Here is a 19,082-nt window from a genome sequence, read left to right on the forward strand (position 1 = left end):
GGCTGGCACTAGGGGTGTTAAATGGGCGGGTTTGGGCCAAATTGGGTAAGTTATAAGTGGGTTGGGTCTTTAATGGGTCATTGACCCATTTAGACCCAATTAGTTAGGCGTCCAATTACCCATACCCAACCCAACCCATTTATTTAAAATTAAACCCAACCCGCCCATTAACCCAATTAAAATTAAAAAATGACTAAAATACCAACTTCGACCCCGTCTTCAGCCATTGTGAACACTAGCTAGTACTACTTCTCCAAGTTGAGAGAGAGAGAGACTCTGTTTCTTTCTTCTAGAGAGAGAGAGATGTCGAGTTTCCAACTTCCAACCTGCATCGTAACTATATACTCGAATATAGATACATATAGAGGTGGATGAAATTTGTATATTGACCTCGATTTGAAACAATAATCACGCACACAACCAAATTTGAATTCTTGACGTCTTGGCTTTACCCTAAATACTCCATCTCAGTGTTCGCGTTCCTGCTCAAAATCCTCAGCTCATTTTGTATAAGCTCAGCTCAAACCGGACTCGGCTCATTTATAAACAAACGAAGTTTGAGTTCGAATTTTTGGTTCGTTTAGTGTACGAGTTCACTACAAAACTCGGCTCGACTCGGCTTGTATTGTAACTGGAATTCGTGACATAAAACCGTTCAAATCGAGTCACTAGTTCCCGATTTGACCAAGAAAAAGGTTTGCTTCACGTAAAAGTTTACTTTTGTTTTTTTTCATTTCTGTGGTAGTTCTATTTTTTTGTTGGGTAATGTTCATGACCCATTGGGCATTTAAGTAGGCCCAATTGAAACCCAACTAAGACCCAATAATAAATGGGTTAGATGTGTTTGGACCCATTCTAACCCAACTAATAAATGGGTTGGGTTGGGTCTATTTTTTAATAATTGGATTAGGGTTTCTTAATGAGTCTGGGTTCAATTTGCCAGCCCTAGCTGGCACCGTGCCTGAAGCTCAACAACAAGTAATGGCACCTACAACTTTTGGTTACCAACCTACGCATTATCCAATAACCTGGCAAAATAGCCTAAGGCAATGCCAAGCTCAGCCACCTAACAACTCAGCTTAAACTTCCTACATTGGTCAAGGCTCGGCTACAATCCAACAAAAAAAGTCCGACAAGTTCCTACTTTAATCTATGTCCAACTACTCAGCCGAACCCAGACCAAAGTGGGGGCTACAGACTACAACCATCCAAATAAGCAAACACAGCAAATTTTGCAAAGGCTTGGAAATAAGCAACCAAAAAACAGAGACCTGATACATTACGAGCAAAAATTCAACCCTAAGCTGGGAGGTACGGCGTAGTAAATCGTTCGTGCCAACCCCCCACAAACTATTACATCTGGCACGGCAAAATCCAAGTTCGGATCCGTCCAGTCCAAAAAGAGTTCAGAAGTTCAAAAATAGACATGCATAAAAAAGTTGAATCGTGTCTCAAGCTCAATTAGTATCCTCTGTAGCAACACCAGCATCATCAACAGCAACTTCAGTCTCGACCTCAGCCTCAACGTCCTTGTCTATATTTACAGGCTCCTGCTCGGCCCCCTCAGCTACCTTCTCACCATCACCAATTTTCTTCCCACCAGAACCATCTCCACCCTCGGCGTCGGCGTCGGTGAGGTCTTCGACATCGTCCTCACTCTCGGGAAACTCTTCGGGAGGGAGGGGTGCACACTCCTCATTAGTGTAAGGAAGAACGAGCTCGGGAGTTACCGGGGCTGGAATCGATTTCGTCAAATTCATGTCAACCTCAAGCTGCAAGACTCCACAAGCAGCCTTCACCCTGTCCTTATATCCCATTCGATACGAGATAGGGATCCTCGTCCTTATTGCGTCATTAACCATCGACCGAGCATCCCTCATATATTTAGCACCAGCTCGGTCAAAGCCAGCCTGATAAGCTTTTTCGTCAACCTCCTTCATTTCCTCTTTTCCCTCCTCAACACTTTCCCAAGATCACGCTCGGCCTTCTTTGCTTTTTCCTCAACCTCACCCTTCTCCTTCTCAAGTTTGGCCACCCGAGCCTTCGCTATTTTCAGGCTGATTTTCAAAGACCTCACCTTTTCACACTTGGTATTGAGGTCGTCACGATAACGAGACCGCTCGGCAGTAACGAGCTCGGCTTTGTTCAAAGCCCGAAGCAAAGCTTGCCCAGCCTGTGAAACGAAAGCAGATGAACCTAAGTAAACTAACAAACATATACAGGCTCGGATAAGGTTACAAAGGAAGAGTTGGGAATGAGTCAGGATCGGAAATACCTAGATGAGGTAAGCACTCGCATGCACCAAGCTTGGTTGAAGATCATCTGGAATCTTCTGCATATCATTTGGCAGAGCCAGGCCATGGAGCATTGTGACAGCTAGTCCCGGCTCCATCTTGACGGAATCCTTCACCGTAACGACCCTACCTTCGGCCAAAGCAAAGGATGGAGCAAACTCCTGAGCTGTTGGACCGGCTGAGCCACCTGACTTCTGGAGCCCCTTTGAGCCACTGGCAGCAGATGACTCAGTTATGTCCTTTTCACCCAGAAGCGGAGCCGAAAGTTTGGTTGGAAAAAAAGTCGTGAGTGATTTTTTGCTTCTTCCCAGCAGGCCCGGGACCTTCAGGCTCTTTCTGACTGACCGCAGCACCATCCCTGATGTTCACTCGAATGACATTCCTTCTCCCCATATCTTCTCCAGACTCGGATACAAGGGCTTGAAGAGGAACGTTTATACTTGAAGATTGAGGTGGTTGGCTCTCTTGAAACCAGAATTCTGCTGGCTTCCTAAAGGTCAGGTATTTAACTCTCGGCTCCTTCCCCTTTCATGCTCAACTTCAACTGCTTGCTTTTTCCCGCATTCTGCTCAGCAACCTTTTTACCATCTCCTGTTCTCGAGCTCGGCACGCCTTCCTTCTCCTTCCTCTTTAACTTGCCTTTATACGAGGGAATGTAGCCCAACAAAGTCGGCGCGTCACGACAGATTTGGGCCTTCAGGGTTTTGACATTCTGCTTAATAGCCAACGACTGCTCTCTCTTGGTTATTGAACAATGATCTGCAAAGGGCATTATCCAGTCAACATTAGAAGCTTAGAAGTATGAAAAGGGAAAAATCGAGCTCGATAAAAAATAGAAAGATAGACAACCTCGAAAATCCTTTATCTTCGGCACATGGTGCAGCCGCTTTGTCTGATCACCAAACTCATAATTTCCACTGACTTCAACGTAAAAGTTGGCCCATTTGTCAGTATCGGGCAACCCCTTTATCAACGGCTCTCTATTATTATGCGTCGAAAGATACCTACACTCGGTCTTGCCGTGCCTAGACATTATGTACGTATGGAAAAGGTCGGCGACTGTGAACTCGAGGTTGTGAAGCTCTTTCAACTTAATCACGGCCATCACTATCCTATAACTGTTGATGGCAAAATAATGAGGCACCAAATCGGACCGAGCAAGCAATTCCCTCAAAGAGGGGTGAAGAGGGAACCGAAGCCCGGCCTCGCAGATGGCCATTAAGGGAACCGTTATGTGCTTGAGTCGGTGTTCTCTTTTATCCCTTATGCGGTTGCTAGCCACCTAACTAACAACAGCATCATCAGGGATGTTATACTCTCGGCAAAAACTCTCATATTCGTGAGGGTCCCCGCTAAAATAATGGGCGTAGGGACAAACCTTGCCCCTATCATAAAGGTCGGCAACCTCCCTATCCTCGGATGGGGTATCACTGGGCCTAGATCGGGACGAGGTAGCGGCTTCGGCCTGCGAACGAAACCCGGACTCGGCTTCAGGCCCTGGCTCGGGTTCGGCGTCGGACCGGGTAGATGTCGTGAAGGATATCTCAGGCTCGGTGTTAAACCTGTTGTCATACTCATGGTCATGTTCGGTGTTGGAATCACTAAATCCTGACATATTTGAAGCAATTAAAGAGGTTTGGCGTCGGCTCCTGCGCCTATCCAAGTACTCTCAGATGAACAATTCTCCGGAGTCGTCCCCCGAACTTTCAGAGTCCGATGAGATGATAATGATCGGGTGAGCCAGACCTAACAAAATAGAAGAAAATATAATGAGGAACCTCATCGTCGGCCAGAAGGCAAGGATCTCACTGCGCTTGGCTACCCTATTGGCCCACCCTGCATCCCACGAGGACTCAAGCTTGGGAGATATAAAAAGACACGACTCGTGGGGCTCAGCCAACACCGGCATCGGCCAAACCCACCGGCATCGAAACTGGGGCTCGAAAGAACAGGAAGATGAACAGTCTGCTCATCTCGCCCTTTGTACTGTTTACTCAGAACAAAAACTCCCAAAAGACCTCAGAAAAACAATATCGAAAAGCTTCAAAACAACAGAAATGTGAAGAGAGGCATAGAACGGAGCATACCTAGTGGTCTCAGAGCAAGATTCAGTGAAAAACTGGATTTTGGGGCAAATCTGGAGCAAGGAAAAGAAGATAGGGGCTCTGCAATGGAGGTTTAGAGAGAGAAATGTTACAAACATTTCTCTCTCCTCTCACCGTTCTTTATATAGGGGTGGGTTAAGGTTTCAAAACTCCCACCAAGTACTGCACCGCCGAACTAACGGCCATTCAACGATCGACACGTGGCAGTGATAGGATGGCTTTGCAGGTTTTCATGCGTGCCAGCTGTCCCCCCACTAGCTGTACTAAACCATAGAAGGACATTTGGCGCCCCTCTCTCGGGACTTGCTTGTGACAATCGATGGAAAAACGATCGAGGCTCGGCCAAATCTCATCATCAATTCACGATCGGCAACAGACGAGTTTGGCCAAAATTCACATCAATCTCAACCACACGTTCAGTGTTGGCAAAGATTGAGGGGCTATTGTAGTAGGCCGAACGTTACCGTCCGCCATGACTGTACTTGAGATTTGAGCTCGGCTAATGACCAAGGCACATCCATCGACGCTATGCCTATTCTGAGCTTGGCATGGGAGACAGCTCAAGTTCGGCCACCGACGGTGAAGAAGTCTTGTCGGCGTATTCTCCTCACAAATCGTTTAATGGGCTCGGCCAGGCATTGGGCTCGACTAACTAAATGCACATGTATCTCATCACGTACTGAGGCAGTTATGCCAAAGGATAACGATGGGCACACGTGGGGCTGCCAGCTCATGCCAAAACGGTTACTAGATCCACTCAGCTACATCACAGTGACATCATTCGACTCGTGCAAAGCACACGCTAGTACTTGGAAAGCAAGCTAAGGAGACCCTATAAATACTAGAGGCTCACAACTCTGAGAGGTACATAGACTACTATACAGAAAAGCCTTAGTCTTCTGCTTTTACTCTCTGCACATTCTCATCCTCTCGCTGGAGGGCCTTGCCAGGCAACCCCCGGCCAGGTCTTAGTCGTGCGTTCATTGTGCAGGTTAGAGCAAGAAGGTTAGGAAATCAGCAAACCAGCGGAGGAGGAACTCGAATCGAGGATCGCGGGCCACACAATTTTATTTTACAGGTGTGAAATTAAATGGCTTCGTTTGGTATAAGTGTTCCGCGATGATTTTGTGTTTGTGCTATTGCTGTGAATTGGAATGGAGATTTGGGTGGTTTATTTGTTCTTTCGGGTAGAAACTTTAAAGGCCTTAATGGACACAAATCGGGTACGAATTTAGAGGCCTTAATGGACACAAATCCTTCATCGTATCAATTCCATATTTATTTTTGTTACCCTTATATTTTACTTGCTAAATGAAATTGAGGCCTTAATGTAAAGATTAATTTAGGCCGATGGGCGGTTTGTATTAATTGGATTCACACTGTATTGCAATTTTCGTGAATTGAAATGCCATCCATTTATATGATTCGTTTGATGAATTCCTTTATGCACAAGTCATTTGCTCTCTTTTGTTTGGCACATGGTGAGCAAACTAATGTCAATGATGGGGTGATGAACAACTGATTATGTGGCGTGTTGAACTTGCTCTTTTCTCTTCAATAGTTTTTTTGATAACCATGGTTACATTATTTTAAAATTACGTTGTGCCATCTTTTTTTGGTTTCAATGTACTTCTCCACTTTGATTATGCAGTTGCTCCCCTGGTATTTTTTTGTTGAATTTGTATATGAGGAGGATTATAAAGAGGATTACGCCAACCATCGCCCCACCCCACTCTCTTTGCTCCACCGCCCCACCCCCCTCTACGGACATTGAAGTTAATGCCTCAGGTGGTGAAGTTTATTGCCGGGATAGAAATGGAAAAACGCTAGAGGTAATCTTGACTTCACTGTCGTGCCCAACTACGTTTCACCATTTTTGGTTTCTCAATGTTGTCACTGATTTATGTGTATGACATTATTTTTATGCTCACCGTCGTCTTCCATTTGCATAGTTGGTCCACTTGCATCATTATTTTTTTTCTTTAACTATTGTATGAGTTTGATTTATTCTTTGAAACCGATTCTAGAACATAAAATTCATAGTAGTTGTTATTGATTTTGCTTCGAAGAGTTGAACCTAATTTAATTGATTCAGTTATATCTCTTAATTTTTGGTAAATATTTGAAGCTACATGTTATTGGCATTGATAAAACACAGTCTGTTGATGACCTTTCTGTGAGAAGGATGCTAATCTATCTAATAAAACACAAGGGTGTTTAGGAATATTCTTTTTCAGCGGTTCAGATTTTTTCAGCGGTTCAGATTTCTTTCTGACACAAATTTTATCTACTCATACAAACAAATCTAATGGTCCAGATTTCTCCACCCTTCACATACAAACCAATGGTATCTTCGTAATAACTTACATTGCTTGGCCAAATTTTTATGGCATGTTTCGGAAATAGTGTGCATTCAACGCCCGGATCCCAAAGAGTTTTATATATTAAAAAAATAGTTAAAAGATTACGTGTTCCAATTTTCAATCCGTTTGCACAGGCGCGAAGATCTTATTTTCTGATCAGTTTATCCTAAAGAGTCGTAATTAATTTTTGATTACAAGGCTTTTATTTTATCTTAATCTTATAACTATATTTGGTTGTACAGTTATCTTAGGACTCTAACTGAAAGACTTTAGAATCAAAAATTAATTACAACCCTTTGGGGTAAAATAATCAGTTAATTAAGATCTTCGCACCGGTTCAAACGGAATGAAAATTGGAACACTTAATCTTTTAACTATTTTTTAAAGATATTAAAAAATAGTTAAAAGATTAAGTGTTTCAATTTTTAATCCATTTGAAACGGTGCAAAGATCTTCTTTTTCTGATCATTTTATCCTAAAGGGTCATAATTAATTTTTGATTATAAGACTTTCATTTTAGTATCTAAATTTTTTAACTTTGTTTGGCTCTACAATTATCTTAGGGTTCTAACAGGAAAGCTTTAAAGTCAAAAAATAATTACGACTCTTTAGGTTAAAATGATGAGGAAAATAAGATTTTCACACCGATTCAAACAGATTGAAAATTGGAACACTTAATCTTTTAACTATATTTTTAATATATATAACTCTCCTCAGAATGTTACAGCGCCGTTTCGATACAAAATTGATGAGATTATAGTATTAAAAAAATAGTTTAAAGATTAACTGTTCCAATTTTCAATCCGTTTGAACCGGTGCGAAAATCTTATTTTTCTGATCATTTTATCCTAAATGGTCATTATTAAATTTTGATTATAATGCTTTCATTTTATCTTAATCTTTTAATTATATTTTATTCTACAGTTATCTCAGGGCTCTAACTAGAAAGCTTTAGAGTAAAAAAATTAATTACAATCCTTTATGATAAAATAATCAGTTAATTAAGATATTCGCATCGGTTCAAACGGATTGAAAATTATAACACTTAATCTTTTAACTATATTTTTAATATATAAAAGTCTCTTCGGACAACCCAGATTAATTTCAGATCAATGGCAGAGATCACTTCAATGCTACCCTTAACAAAGTGCCCATACTTTCTTAGTTTACTACACAAAAGCCATCAGTCTTACTCAAACCCATTTTCAAAATTCAAACCCAGGTCGGATGAAATTTTTTTTTTCAAACCCAAGTTATCTAGCAGAGAGGCGAGAGGCGAACCCCCCCAACCCAGGTTATCACTTCACAATCCATCCCTACCATTGCCTCCTGATCGCGGTCCACTTACGTTCACCCACCACGGATTGTTGCTGATTCAAAGCCTAGATCTACCTCCACCCCTATAAGTTGGGGGAGTGCCATAAGCATGTATAATTCTCTTTCGTGAATCAATTTAGTGTTTGAACCACTAGCTAGCAAGTGTTGTAGTCACGGACTAGCATTAGTCTATAATAAGGGGCTAGATGTGCACTATGTCAGCCTCTTTTACTGGGTGATACGTAACACATCAACAATAGGTTTTGCTAGATGTAATTTTTTTACGCAAAGTGGCTAGACATTGGTAATTATTTTATTTATCTATAGTGATACTTGGAAGGGTAGTCCTATGGTACACACCCCTTATTAGGGGGTGTACCGTACGCATAATGATTTTAAACCCTTGGATTTCAAAGTAAATAATCCGGACCACCCATTTATTAAATCAATTTATAAAATAAAAAAATGGCTTAGCAGGTAACAGGTTGTTCTCTCCTCCTTGACTTTCTCTCTCTCTCCCTCATGTGTAAAATACTATAAATTATATAACATAACCACAATTGTTATGAGAACACAAAAAATTAACACTTTCTTACCACAATGTGCCGTACCAAAAGAAATCGATCAAAAGATACTAGATACAAGACCAAAATATATCGTAACACAATCAATAATTATTATACCCAAGCAAGATACATGTCTAAAATATCACAAATTAAATATTGTATAATTTAACATCCTAACAGTCCTAATCAATCATTTTAAAAATACACTCACTAACGACATTTAGACTGTACAGTCAATTTATAGTATTTGGTATGAAACCTAGTCCTCTGTTGTAGTTGAATGTAACGTAGCCATGCGGCTGTGACACAATAATGACGATCAAATCCGTTGAATTTTTTATGTTTGTTGATTAAGTCACCTACGTAAATTTTTGTCTCAATCAGGTTTAGAAAGCTCTATCATCGGCACGCAAATTGAATAATAGAATGATATTTTCCATCCAATTAAGTGTCTAGCTATAAGCCATCAACTTCATTCTTGGTACGAATGACCTAATTAATATTATGTAAAAGATAGACGATTTTGATAAAATAAAAAAAACACCTTACGTAGGGCTCAGATGGTGCATTATTATATTTTAATGTTGTATTGAAATTGAACGATAAGATTTGTTGAAGTATGAGACTTTAAGGACTAACTATGTAATTTATCCTAAAAAATAACAACATTCTTTTAAAAAAAATAGGAACGAAGGGTGTAAGACATGAACCCCAGATCTTTTAGATAAATGTCCAAACTCCAACACTTTATCACTATGGTACACAATTAAAAATTTGTAATTCTAAAGGCTATTAATTATATAATATTTTCTTGTATGTAAAGGCTTTATTTTCATGTTAAAAATTTGAGAAGACAGAGACCTCAAATGCCTCCGTCCTAGTGCTGAGCCTACACTTGTAGATCATATTATAGCCTATGTCATTGGTGTAAATCAATATATCGACTATAATAATTTTTTTTGAAAGAAAGTACAATGACAATAAATTTACAAAATTATTTAAATTTTACTTCCACGACCTAGTTCCAAGGACCACCATTAAATTTTGATTGGTATGCATAGGGTGAAGGTTTGACACCGATCCATGTGTCAAATATATAGTGCCAATTGTTAAGTGCACCGCCTTGAATATTAATACGATTGGGTATTAATATAATTAATTTCACCAATTACAAAAAGGGGAGTAATTTTCACACTTTATTTTTTAATATTCACACTTATTTTTTTGTACTCCATTTTAGTGTCGAAAGTGTATGCATTTGAGACAGTATGATAATTATTTTTTTAGTGACCTCTCATTTTCCACAAAGGAATTTTTATTTTTTGAATTAAATTTTGTAGAGAAAGAATTTGATTTAGACAATATTTTGAGAGGAAATTGTGGTTGTATTCAAAAATTTGGGTATAGTACTTACTTTTTGGTGAATTTCTTGGATGAAAATTTTGTGTGAGAACTTCATTTTTAGTTTAAATTATTGAGGTATTGTGTAGGGACAAATAAGAATTTGAAAAAATAGTATGGAGGGAATCAAAAATTAAGATAATATGGTGAAAATTTTAAAATTTAAAAAAATAATGTGGCGGGAATTGAAAATAATTAGTGGTATTGTATTTTGCCAATTATAACTATCGTTTACTGAATATTTCGATTGAATTTTTTTTTATACGACACGTTATGGGTATGAAAACGCCAATTTATGGTGTTGTCATAATAAATTTGGTTATATTATTGAATTTGCAGTATGGTATTTTGCTAATAATAACTATCGTTAACTGAGCATTTCAATTGAATTTTTTTTATACGACACGTTGTGGGTATGAAAACGCCAATTTATGGTGTTGTCATAATAAATTTGGTTATATTACTGAATTTGTGGTATGATATTTTGTTGATTATAACTATCGTTAACTGAATATTCTGATTGAATTTTTTTATACGACACGTTGTGGGTATGAAAACGTCAATTTATGGTGTTGTCATAACAAATTTGGTTATATTACTGAATTTGTGGTATTTTAGACATGGGTTATTACGGAATATTTTAATTAATTTCCTTTGGTACGACACATTGTGGTAAGAAAACGTCAATTTATGGTATTGTCATAATAATTATGGTTTGTTATATAATTTGTGGTATTTAAATATGTTTTCTTTTGATATGACACATTGTGTTAAGAAAATGACAATTTTAGGTGTTGTCATAATAATTGTGATTATTTTATAAAATTTGTGGCATTTTACAAATATTTTTGGCTTGAGTATAACAATTGTTGATTCTGGTACGACATATTTTGATTTTGTTACGGAATATCATACGAGTAAAAAAAAATTTGGTACGATTCATTGTGGTAAGATAATGCCAATTTATGATGTTGTTATAACATTTGTGGATAACATTATTTAATTTTTGATATTGTACGCATATATTTGGTTAGGATACAAGTATTATGAATTTCGGTACGAATAATTATGGTTACATAATAACAATATTTTTTAATTATGGATAACCTGCTAATGACCTGTTCAACAGGTAAATTTTAATGTACAAGTCGTAACTAGAATCATAAATATGCATTACAAAACCAAAAATCTGCATAATGAAAATCACAAATTGTCATAATTTAAACATACGGTATACCCTGTGTACTCTGGCTTCCTCCTACTTGGAATCCTTATATGCTATGGAAAGGCAAGATCATATTATGGGAGCCTAACCATTCCACATTGAGAAAAGTTATCAAGACAGCAGGGCATTTGAATATGTTAGCGACAGAGTAGTTTTTTTTTTTTGTCTTTAACCGAGTAAAATGACAAGTTATTAATTGTGTTATGTGATTTTTCAACTAATTAAATTGATTTGTTATCCAACTGGGAAACGTTGCTTTTCAATTAGCTTATTGATAACATGTTTGCTAATCTAGCTATTCATGAAGCACCTTCAAACGGATGAATGTCAATTTTACTACAAACAAATACCTTGGTTACATATTGTTGGGTACTATTGAGATTTTGGTTCCTGAATAAATCCAGCTAGCTGGGTCTCTTGGATTATTTTCAGGAACAAGTGAAGTGATCACTCCTGAATGATAGCTAGAAAGAATGTTAAGTGATCACTCTTGTTTGCTTTGGTTTTCTATTTTATTTTCTCAATAATATGCTCTTCAATTTTTTTTAGGTTTAATTTCTCTTTGCCAGGGAACATAGATTGGGAGATCAAATCCTTCCTGAGGATAAGCTAATGCTCTTGACAACGGAGCTTTGGTTTGAACTAGTCTAGGTATTAGTCATCTCATGGTTCAAGTAGTTCACGATTAATCTCTAATGGTTCAGGATATGTATAGCGGTAATTTCTTACATAACTTTCAAATGACTATTCTGATGCTTAGTGATCAATGTAAATGTACCTTTTGTGTCCGCCATTTTAAAATTTACTGATAAATTGTTTTTATTAATAGGCCAACGTATCCATAGTTGTAACTGATTTGGCTATGAAGAGTTGAATCTAATTTAACTGATTCAGCTATATCTCCTAATTTCTAGTAGATATTGGAAGCAATTACATGTGATTGGCATTGATAAAGCTTAGTACATTAAGGACTTTTTTGTTGCAAAACTGTTGATCTATAAGGAGGTGTGGATATGCACTACGTAGGCCTTTTTGTTGGGTAACATCAGCGTATCTAGACAATGAGTTGGCAACCCCTCCCCACTCATCAATGAGAGCTTGAAGTCCTTATAATCTATTTAAAAGCAAGATCAGGGCACCCGTAGTATGGGAAACTAACCATTCCAAAGGCATTGGGAAGGGTATCAAGAAAAAAGGGGGTTTGTATATCTTAGCAACTAAGAGTTGTCTTTTTTTTTTTTTTTTTTGTAATCAAGTAAAATGACTAGGTAATGTATTGGAGTATGTGATTTTGTATTTGATTAAAATGATATGCTATCCAACTAAATATGTTCCTTTTCAATTAGCTTATTGAACATATTTAATGAAAATTGATTTATTCGTGAAGCGCCTTATGAACTGATTTTTTTGTTATAGGAGCAGATGATAGTTGTGAACCAGGAGTACCAAGTGTGGTGGCCTCGGTTGTTGTGTCGGTAACAGGCCGAGGCTTATCGAATCTATACCTTGTGAGTTTCGGTTAGTAAGTTGGTGAATGGCAACGGACTTGACCTTGTGCTCGGTTTAACGCTCGGTGCATTGCTTGGAAGCGTGCTTCGGCTTCAAAACTCTTGGGAGTGCTCTGGGTGTGGTGGTTATACTAGCTTGGTCCCCTTTAACCACGTGCCAACAGCAATCATTTGGATCAGGCCATGTGCTCCATAGCCGTCTTCCTCCCGCGTCAGGTATGACGTCACCTGAGGCGGTTACCCGAGCGTACGGCCCACGCGTTGGCTTGAAGGCTAAGGAATCCTAGGTTTATAAATACGAAGGGATGCTCATTGTGAGAGGAATGCCTTTTGCCTTAACTCTAGACCTAATTTCCACCCCTGAGATCTGACTTGATCATCGGAGGGTCACTGGGCTAACTCAGCCCTAGTGACTTGCTGCAGGTTACGTCGCAGGAGCAGCGGAGCTGAGGAAGAAGAACCCCAGCCTGGATCCCGGCCTAGGTCCCAAAAAATCTGAACCCCCACAATTGGTGACTCTGCTGGGGACCTAGCCACCCTTTCGGCATCCACCTCCCCCTTTCTGCTCCATTCAGCGTTCCTGAATCGAACATGGTTGAGATCGACGACGCGCATCATGGTGGGTACCGCCCACGGGCTCGGTTCCCTCGTGGACCACAACCTGGCTTCCGGCGGAGCAACCGCCCTAGGAAAGACCCATGTATCCGTCGGAGTTGGCGCCAGAGCGTCAGTTCCAGACGCAGGCCCATCCTCCGAGCTCCATTCCTGCATCCGCCATCTTGAGCGGAAAATTGACAATCTTACGACGGTGATGGAGCGCGACAGACACGTCCGAGACGAATTGGCGGAGATCAAACACCTCCTCCAAATCTCCCCGTCTCATTCCTCCGAGAGTCATAGCGGAAGGAAGGGCCGTCACACCCCCCCTTGCAGTCGTGAAGTCAGTCACCTGCTGGAGCACAGATCCCGCCCCTCAGTCAAGGATTGTCTCGAGCCACCAAGAGCGGCGGACGCTCGAGCCGCAAAAGACACGTCGCACAGTGACCGTTCCCGCTCCCCTATGCAGCTTCGAAGGAGACCATCGGCCTTTGAGAGGCTCGGTGCGGGAGCGTCTCTGCCTCCTCCACCCACTCGGTCCGAGTGGGCAAGACAGGCCGGGAATCTACCCCTAGCCTCACAAGGGCAACCAGGGGAGATGATGGCCTTGCGGAGTTCCAGACCAGGGGATACCGCGAGCGCCTGAAGGTCCCCGGAGCCAGAAGTCCCATTGTCTCGCACCCCGGTGGGGCACACAGCAGGAGCCCGGTCACTGAGCGCCTCGAGCCTTCCGCTCGGGACAGCTACCGCCATCACCGCCAAGAACGCTCCCTTAGAAAATCGGTTAGTGTTGCTCCAAAGAGAAAGGAATATGAACGATTGGACAAACTTGTCCCCAAGAAGCGTTCAGCGACTGAGCGTCCAGACGGCCTCGACCATTCGATCCGACCTCATCGCGACGCGCGACTTACACGACTCACGACCTCCCCCTTCACAAGAGAGATCGACTCCGTTACCCCACCCCCCCCCTCAAAGGATTCACCCAACCCAAGTTTGCCAAATACGACGACAAGACCGAGGCATACACTCATTTGGTTCAGTACAAGCTCGTCATGTCTTTGTTTCTTCGGAACGAACCCTCGGACGATGCCTTCTTGTGCAAAGTGTTTCCTGCAAGCCTCGGCAACCTGGGCCTCACCTGGTTCAATCAACTCCCGGCTCGGTCAATTTCCTCGTTCGATTCCCTCTGTGATGCCTTCATGGCCCGGTTCGTAACTAGCAATAAGCACGAGAAGGAGATTGACTCCCTCTTGGCCCTCCGCAAGAGAAACGACGAAACGCTCCGGCAGTACGCCAGACGTTACTGGGAACTATTCAATGAGATAGAAGGTTGCGATGGCGTCATCTCAGCTCGAGGATTCAAGCTTGGTCTCACCTCCCAGGACAAGCAAGTCTATGACGACCTTGCTCGCCATAAGCCAAACTCTATGAAGAACCTTATGACTCGTATTGAGGTTGGTGTCAGCTCATCGAGTACAAGACGGAGAGAGGCATCGAGAAGCCTACGAGTTCGAAGACATTAAACACCTCGGTAGCCACATCGGTTCCCGCACCTATCCCAACACCAAAGAAACAGGTCAACACCATCAAGCAATCGCAGAGGAGGGGACCGAAGCCAAGTGATTTCAACGCCTAGAAAACCGTCTTCACCATTCCTATCTATCGGATCATCGATCAAGTGAAGGATCAGCCTTTCTTCTCCTTCCCAAATCAAAAGCTAGGAACCGAAAATGGGAAAATTAAGAATCCCATCGTCCGATGCAGTTACCACAACAAGCAAGGTCACTTCACCACAGCATGCAAGCCTTTCAAGGCCTACTTGGAGCAGCTTGTTGCGGGTGGCCACCTCAGCAACTTCATCGATCACGAGAAGACAACGGCTCGGGCACAACGTACTGAAACCAACACCGAGGAAGAGGTCCAGACGATCCACGTCATACACGGTCCTCTAAACTCTGAGGCCGCTCGCATCATCTGGGACGAGCTGAACGCAGCCTCCTCCTCCAAGCAGGTCATGTTGGTCGGTCCCGAATCGAAATGCCCCAGAACCGATGACGGCTCCAAATGGACGATAACATTCACCGAGAAGGATCTCGACCGCGTCCAGCTTCCCCACAATGACGCCCTCGTAGTCACGCTACGCATCGGAACTTTTAACGTCCGTCGCGTCCTCATGGACCAGGGCAGCTCGGCCGAAGTCATGTACTACTCTCTGTTCAAGGATTTGAAGATTCCCCACACCGACCTCCGTCCCTCCGAAGTTCCTCTTATCGGCTTCAATGGAGCACCGGTCTGGCCCATCGGCATGGTCACTCTTCCAGTCCGAGCCGGCTCAGTGACTCTTGAAATGGAATTTGTGGTAGTCGACGTCCCTAGCCCTTACAACACAATTGTCGGGCGCACCTGGCTACATAAGCTTACGGCAATTGCCTCCACCTATCACCAGGTGGTTCGTTTCATCGGTACTCATGGGCACCAGGAAGACTTGTACGGAGATCAAACTGCGGCAAAAAAGTGCTACATCGCCGCCGTCCGAAGTAGTAAACAGATCTCCCAGGTTAATCTCATTGAAGTCCCCGAGGCCCCAGTTTTGGAGGACGTCGGTCGACCCACTGACGACAAGACCATAGAAGACGTGGCCACCATCCCAATAACCGAAGACGGTTCCCGCTTCTTCCTTGTCAGTTCCTCGCTTAGTGATACCGATCGGAATGAGACGGTAGCCTTTCTCAATCGGAACATCGAAGTGTTCGCTTGGACCCCATATGAGATGCCCGGGGTCGACCCCTCCTTCATTTGACACGAACTCAACATCGACCGAGCCAAATGCCCGGTCGTACAAAAGGCACGACGGTCCTCTCCTGTTCATTCCGAGGCCGTTATTGAAGAAGTCAACCGACTCCTGAACGCAGGGGCAATTAGAGAAGTCCAGTACCCCAAGTGGCTGGCCAACACTGTCATAGTCAAGAAAAAGAATGGCAAATGGCGGGTCTGCGTCGATTACTCAAACCTCAACAACGCCTGCCCAAAGGACTTCTTTCCCCTTCCTCGTCATGCGTCGATTACCGAACCATACTTATTGGTTGCACACCCACATCAAGTCCCGGGCATCATTGAAAAGCTTCATGCTGGCGATAACGGTTGTCACTCCGGTGGACGGTCCCTCGCCCACCGAGCCATCTCTCAGGGGTATTGGTGGCCGACAATGAAGAAGGATTCTGAAGAATTCGTCAAGCGTTGCAAGAGGTGTCAGATGTTTGCTCCCATTATCCATCAGCCAGCGCGGGATCTTAGCCCTCTCACCGGCCCTTGGCCCTTCTCCCAATGGGGCATGGATATCGTTGGTAAGCTCCTAGTCGCTCCGGGTGGATTCAAATTCCTCTTCACTACAACCGATTATTTCTCGAAATGGGTCAAGGCCGAGCCCCTAGTCACCATTGAAGAAACAGACGTCATCCGCTTCATGTGGTGAAACATCATCTCCCGCTTCGGTGTACCGTTCGCCATAATTACAGACAATGGAAAGCAGTTTACAGGGCAGAAGTATCGGGCCCTGCTAGACGAATATGGTATCAAATGGGACACGTCTACCCCCGCCTACCCCCAGGGCAATGGACAAGCCGAAGCTGCCAACAAGGCGATTTCGTCTGGACTCAAGCGCGACTCGAATCTCGCCGGGGCAAATGGGCCGAAGAGTTACCCAGAGTGCTCTGGGGCTATCGCACCACACCTCGGCAATCTACCGGTCGCACTCCCTTCTCCTTGGCATTCGGCATGGAAGCCGTCATCCCTATCCAATTCGGACTTCCTACCATCTGTACTGAAAACTTTGACGAATCGGTCAACAACGACAACATTGCTGCAAACCTCGACTTGGCCGAAGAGGAACGTGAAAATGCAAGGATAAAGCTTGCATCATACCAGCAAAAAGTTGCAAAGGGTTATAACCGAAGCCCGTCTTCGGTCATTTAAGCCCGATGACCTTGTTTGGAAGAAGGTTGTGGAAAAATCAAAGAAGTGAAAACTCATGCCCAATTGGGAGGGCCCTTACCGAGTCATCAAGCACCTCGGGTCAGGAAATTATAAGTTGGAGAAATTAAACGGTTCCCCCATCGCTAAAACATGGAACGCAAACAACCTGAAGAAGTTCTATGGATAGCACTTGGCTACCAAGGCCCATTTCGCTCTTTTAATTGTATTTCCTTTCCTTTAAGTTTTAAGGGCAACTTGCTTATGTAATGGCAGCACCCCAACAAGTATGAATGAGTATTTTATTTTCTTAGCACCAACTGTGTTCTTGTTTTTGCTGTTTAAATTACTTACACTCGGTTCGTCCTCACCCGGACCGTTTTACGCCAACTTCAGGGATATTGTTCTCTCGTGGATAACACCCTTGGACAACATTCCCACTAAGTCGCCAAGGCCTTTTCGGTTGCTTGGACTTCTGGTCACTCGCCTTAAGGATACTCGGCTTTCCCCCGAGCCCCTTATAGCGACCCACCAAAGTCTCTCACTACTCGGACTCGCTGCGTCCCGAACCTATGGCCGAAGCCATACCCCTTCGTGACTCCAGCCCAAGTCCCCAAGTAGTACTATCGCCTCACGAACCTACACCTCACTCCGATTATTTTCGTTAGCAACGCCGGCAGGACGCCTTAGTCCGACGCATGGGCATGGAAAGCTTAAAATCGCTCCTCACTTGCTTCGGACTTGGTCACCCGGTTCTCCTGGATTTTGCTTCGGATCGTGCTTCAGACTACTGTTCGGTATAAACTTCTTCCAGAAACACAACCGAAGCAGGGGCATCGATACACCCTAGCAACAGTCCAACAAATATAACGATTCAGAAAAGGAAAACATTCATTCATAGCAAAGTGAATAAAGTCAAAATCCTACCAAGGATCTGGCTTAGGCCAACCGTTCAGCGCCAATCCTACTCAACTATTACATCTTTGGAACGACAAGACTCCAAATGTTTGGAGCCGTCCAATCAAAAATTACAAAATCAAAAGACATGAAATCTCAAAAATAAGGGGAAAGAAAGACACTATCCTAAGCACGAGCGTTGGGGTCGAGCTGGTCCTCGGGCGCGGGAGCGTTTGGATCGGTTGGGTTCCCGAGGTTTTGGTCCTCGGACACGGGCGCCACCACCTCCTCCTCTTCCTCAGGCAGGACAAGCTCCTCAGGAGGCGCCTCGGGAAGTACTCGGAGCTCGGAGTCTCCAGGGAGGTTGAGCCTTCTTACCAAGGCTTCATGGCCATACCGAAGGCCGTCCAAGAAACGGTCCCGATGCAGCTCGGCCTCAATTTCCCGAACTTGCTTCTTATGCGTCCCAACCTTCATCGTAGCCTCGTTTCCTCGCGAAGTCAACCTCTGTGGCCCGGGTGACTCTCAGGGTGGCGGCATCCTCCTCGGCCTTGGCGGCCCAGCCTTCTACTTGCACCCTCTCCCTGTCGCACCTTTGGACGTCCGCCAGGTAGAGCTCGCAAGTCTCCCAAGCCAGCTTCAGGTCTTCCTCCTTCCGGGCTAACTCCCGACTCAACTTCTCGGTCTTGTTCTCCTGCGCCTTGCACCGGTCATTGATAGCCAATGCCCGAGCACCCGCCTGCAAATAAAGAACAAAAGAGATTCACCAAGTACAAAATATTCAAATCGAAAAGAACGGGGCGCAAACCATTAACTTACAATGAAGAGGGCCTGAGCTAT

Source organism: Rhododendron vialii, chromosome 5a (assembly GCF_030253575.1).
Source record: "Rhododendron vialii isolate Sample 1 chromosome 5a, ASM3025357v1".
In the NCBI taxonomy this organism is placed as follows: Eukaryota; Viridiplantae; Streptophyta; class Magnoliopsida; order Ericales; family Ericaceae; genus Rhododendron; species Rhododendron vialii.